Source organism: Dasypus novemcinctus, chromosome 30, assembly GCF_030445035.2.
Source record: "Dasypus novemcinctus isolate mDasNov1 chromosome 30, mDasNov1.1.hap2, whole genome shotgun sequence".
Classification (NCBI taxonomy): Eukaryota; Metazoa; Chordata; class Mammalia; order Cingulata; family Dasypodidae; genus Dasypus; species Dasypus novemcinctus.
Window position 1 is genome coordinate 43,068,422 of NC_080702.1, and position 5,637 is coordinate 43,074,058.

Genomic DNA, 5,637 nt, shown 5'->3' on the forward strand with positions numbered 1-5,637 from the left:
CAACCACCACAACATGGAGCCTAGAGTGCCAACAACTGAAAGCAGGAGGAGTGCATCCAGTATCCATGTGGAATCTAAGCCTCCACTTGACATAGATGTGCAATGGACACAACCAATCCAATGTCCACAGAGAAAATGTGGAATGGGTGTGGGAAGGGTAGCCATGGTGGCTGCTGGGTTTGGGGAATGGGAGGAAGAGATGAGATGTGGAGGCGTTTTTGGGACGTGGATTTGTCCTGGGTGGTGCTTCACGCACAATTACAGGACATTGTAGATCCCCCCAGGGCCCACTGGATGGAATGTGGGAGAGTGTGGGCTATGATTGGACCATTGACTACGGGGTGCAGTGATGTTCAGAGATGTACTTACTGGGTGCAATGGATGTGTCACGATGATGGGAGAAAGTGTTGCTGTGGGGGAAGTGGGGGTGGGGGCGGTGGGGTTGATTGGGACCTCATATTTTTTGAATGTAATTTTTAAAAATAAATAAATAAATTTAATATTAAAAAAAAAGAATGGTTTTTTTGTGGTGTTTTGTCTCCAGTGTTCCTTTTGAATCTAGGAAGTCACTTTGACCAGCTAGGAGAGGGAAGGGGGGATCCACTCACACAGGCTGTCATGCCCACCTGTCCTAGGGGAGAAATCAATTGATATAGAAAGGAGGTGGAGACAGACAGGTGCCTAATCAGCAGGAATCTAGGCAGCTGCAAAGATTGTAACCTGCCCAAGGGAAAGAGGGTGGACAGTTTTCTGAAAGGCTAACCAGGCCAAGGAGAAATTTAACTCAGTGCAGGAGTTCCCTTCTTGAATAAATAAGGTCCCTGGTTTGATTCTTGGCTCTTCTTAGAGAAGTGATCCCCCGGGTTATCAGAAATCCAGCTGATACTTTGGGACAGGAAACATATAGACATTCTTTTTGTATTAGATTTTCTTGGATCTCTTATTAAATTTTAAAAAGGTTCCTGTTTTCAATTTAATTAATTAACTCAGTAAAACGTGGTTGAAAACCTGCAGAGGGCAGGCTGCAAGGTAATTGATTGATGAACACCAGTGGCCTAAGAAACTCCTTGGGGGACTAAGAGGGAAGGCTGTTTTTCCACGGTTTATGTTTGTTTGAGTGTTCATTTCTTTGTTGTCTTTTTTTTTCCTTTTATATACTCCTTCTTCCCCCTCCCCCTTCTTTTTGGTTAATTTTGTTTATGAACTGCTGTCGTATTTCTTCTTTGTTGTGTTTTCCTTCATTTCCCTTTCTTTGGTTTACCAATTTTTCTCCGATGCATTTTCTTCTCCTTCCTACATCTATCTTCTGCTTTCTCTTATTGTTCTTTTATCCCACCCCTTTCTATTTGACCTTCAATATTTCTTGTTATTATTTCTATCTCCTTTTTTCTGTTTTATTTTGCCTTTTCTTTTCCCTTTCCCACTCTTCAAAATTCTGACCTTTTAGTCCATTCTATATATATTTCTTGATTTGGTTTCTTATTTCATTTTTTGTATTCCACTTTTTATTCTTATTCCTCTGCCCTTCTTACTTGAGTTAAATATTGATTTTCCTATGTCTTATATGGTTTCTCGTCTATCTTTTAATATTATAATTACCATTATCTTTTTCTTCTTCATACTTCTTTCCTTTTCCCTGACACTAATTTTTTTTGCAAGGGAACATAGACAACAGCAAGGAAAAAGAATACACATCGTCCACTTCATATCATACGAACAAAAACAAAATAAAACTATAGATTAGAAAGAGAAGCTAATCAACTGAACAAACCCAACATGATAAATTCGATGCCTAGACACCAACAAAAATTACAACCCATACAAAGAAACAGGAAGACATGGTCCAGTCAAAAGAACCAACGAAAAAACCAGGAAAAGATGCAGACCATGGAACAACTAATCAGAGATGTCCAAATAAATATTAAGAATCAACTAATGAAGAGAAGGAAGAGATTAAGGATATTAAGGAGACACATGGGGAACATAATAAAGAAATTGTAAACAGACATAAAAAGATGATGGATAAGTTGGTCATGAATGGCACGATGCAAGAAATCAAAATTACACTTGAAGCACATAACAGCAGACTTGAAGAAGTAAAGGAAAGAATTTGTGATGTAGAGGACATCACATATAAAATCAAACAAATATTATAACACACAGGTAAAAGGATAGAAAAAAATCCAGCAGGGACTTAGAGATATGAATGACAACACAAAACACAGAAATATAAGCAGTATAAGCATCCTGGAGGGAGAAGAAATAGGAAAGAATTAGAAGGCACATTGGAGGAAATAATGGCTGAAAATTTCCCAAACTGTTTTTTTTTATTTTATTTACTTTGTAATAATATTACATTAAAAAAATATATATATATATGAGGTCCCAATGAACCCTACCTCCCCCAACCCACCTCTCCCCCCCCTCAGCAACACTCCCTCCCATCATCATGACACAGCCATTGCATTTGGCAAGTATATCTCTGGGCACCCCCGCACCCCATGGTCAACGGTTCACACCATGGCCCACACTCTCCCCCATTCCATCCAGTGGGCCCTGTGAGGATTTACAATGTCCGGTGATTGCCCCTGAAGCACCATCCAGGGCAGCTCCATGTCCCAAAGACGCCTCCACCTCTCATCTCTTCCTGCCTTTCCCCATACCCATCAGCCATCATGTCCACTTTTCTCAATCCAATGCCACCTTTTCTATGTGGACATTGGATTGGTTGTGTCCATTGCACCTCTATGTCAAGAGGAGGCTCAGATTCCACCTGGATGCTGGATACAATCCTCCCACTTTCAGTTGTAATCACTCTAGGCTCCATGGTGTGGTGGTTGTCCTTCTTCAACTCCATCTTAGCTGAGTGTGGTGAGCCCAATAAGTCAGATTGTAGGGGCTGGAGTCTGTTGAGGCTCAGGACCTGGCTATCACATTGTCAGTCCAGAGATTCAAATCCCCTAAATATACCTTAAACTCCAACACTAACTGCACCTCCAGCACATTAGCATTAAAGTCTTATGAAGAGAGATCCCATCTGAGTCCAGATTCGTCACACATAAACACCAGTTCCAAAGAGGGGCCATCTGACCTGGTAGTTAACCCCATCGGCCATGACCATAACTCCCATGGGTCTCTTTAGCCCTTGAAGGAACCGATATCTGGGGGTTGTATCTGCTTTATCTGTCTCTCTGACTCTGCTCAGTTGTGCATAAGGGCAATCCTTCTGACAGCCTCCAGACTCTTTTTTAGAGACTCGTAGCCATATAAACTCATTTCTCCTTTCCATTTCCCCCTTACATTAGGTCAAACAGCATTTTAAAGTCATGTTATTTTATGTAGACCGGGATATTCTGCTGATCCGCGTTGAACCTTCCGTATGAGGTCATTTTCCAGTTGCATCATCAGTTGGTAGTTGATAGTGATCCCTCGGTGCCAGGGCGGCTCATCCCCGGGTGTCATGTCCCACGCTGGGGGGAAGGCATTGCATTTACATGCTGAGTTTGGCTTCGAGACTGGCCACATTTGAGTAACATGAAGGCTGACAGGAGGAAATTCCCAGGCACAATGCTGCTCTAGGCCTTGTTCTTATTTTAGGTTTATCAGCTCACAAGCATAGTCATTAGCATCAGGGGCTCACTGTTGAACCCTCACTCCCTCCCGGTCCCTGCCGCTGCACCAGGGAGACTGTTGCTGCTCCCCTAGGGACCACGACAGAGCACCACTGGAGAGGAACCCAGTACCCCCCCTGCTGTGGTTTTTAATTGTTGCCACTATGAGTATACCCAAACATTGCCATGCACCCTGGACATATGTTCTGTACAGCTCCCTGTCAGCCATATATCCCCTGTCAATAGTATCCCATACCAGTATTCCTCCATTGCCTTTGTTGAACCACTCTGTGGTCCAGAACTCACTGAAATTTGAAGCCCAATATAATGTCAGGGTCCCTTACTAGGAAATGCCATATAGCTATGGGTTTAAAGGTTATATAAAGAATACGTGTTGACTTGGAAAAAATTCTACATCCTATCTTTCCCCCCCCCCCCTAATTATTGAGCTTCTCTTCACAGGAGCCCTAGACCACATCAATGCATATATATAGTATACAGCACTCCCATACATCCACCACAAAACCTTTCCCTTCCAGAGAGATACTCTTACACCCTATTCACATCATATTTACTTAATGTAATGTACAGAGTCTGAGACAATAGCTTTCAAACAAGGTGACATTTGTGCTTACATTGTGGTGCCTACTTTAGGATACACAGTTTTTTACATTCTTAGTTATCCTATGTTTTACATTATGGTTTACATTATCAGTCTGTCATCTCCTATATGTTATGCTGTAATATTACATGTTTTATATCCATCCTTGTGTACTCTCACGAAACTCCTCTCTTACCCCCCATTTACCTTGGTTACACACATTTAACATCCATTTTCCCTTCCACCTTGGTGCCCACGGTGACAGCCAGCCTCCGTTTCCCAAGGAGCCACTTCCAGATATAGATGGAATAGTGTTCAGGGTCTAACTTGCTCAACTGCCCCAATGCCCTGGGAGCCACCCTTTCTCTCGAGGGATACAGTTCCCTCTATTTGATGGCATTAGTCCTCCCCAGGATGTGGGTCCACCCCCACTCTCACTACTTGGGTTTCTACCCCATGGTGTCACCCACTCTGGCAGAATGAGCATTTAGACATTCCCCAGGAGCCCGTCCTGCATCAGACCCTCCCCTCCGAGCATTCTAAACAGGTAACCCTCTTTATTATATTTTGATATGATTTTCTCGGCATTTTACTCTCCACCAACACCTGACCCTCTCCTGCGTTCGTATGCTACCCCTCCCTCTCCCCACTTTTGGGCAATGTTACCCATCCGCCCATCCCCAGCCTCCCTCAAACCCGCAAAGCCCCAACCAAAGGCAACCCCTGCCCCCCTTTTATCTCTTCTTTGTGTTCATACTTACCACCATCTCGTCTTAAGTTCCACCCCTGTAGACATCGGCTCATATCCTTCCTCCACCCTCCGATTTCCTGTAAGCCTATCGTTCAGTCTCTTGCTATCTAGGGCAGCTTGGTTATTTCAAATCATTGAGGTCATGTAGTATTTGTCCTTTAATGTCTGGGTTGCTTCACTGCGGCAGCTTGCTCGGTCGGTAGAGGTGGGGTTGCTCTGCCCCAAGTTGGGCGCCAGCTGCGGCGGCTTGCTCGGTCGGTAGAGGTGGGGTCTGGCTGCGGACGAGGGGTTGGTCCAGCTCTGGACGAGGGGTCGGTCCCACTTGGGACGAGGGGTCAGTCCGGCAGCAGACGAGGGATCGGTTTCACAAGGGGTTGCGCGGTTCGGCTGACGGGGTCACCCGGCGAAGCCGGGGACGAAGGGGTTGCCCGGCGAAGCCGGCGATGAAGGGGTCGCCCGGAGAAGCAGGCGACGAAGGGGTCACCCGGAGAAGCAGGCGACGAACTGGGGACAAGGGAGGCCAGGCCCTTGTCGGGGGCTCTCAGGACTGGAGGGCGCACGGCAGAAGAACTACCGCGGAGACAAGGTAAACACGCAAGTCCACTTTATTGAGGGAGAGGCAACAGTTTTATAGGGGCTGGGGAAGGCTGATTGGTCGAAGCCACGCCCTGTTC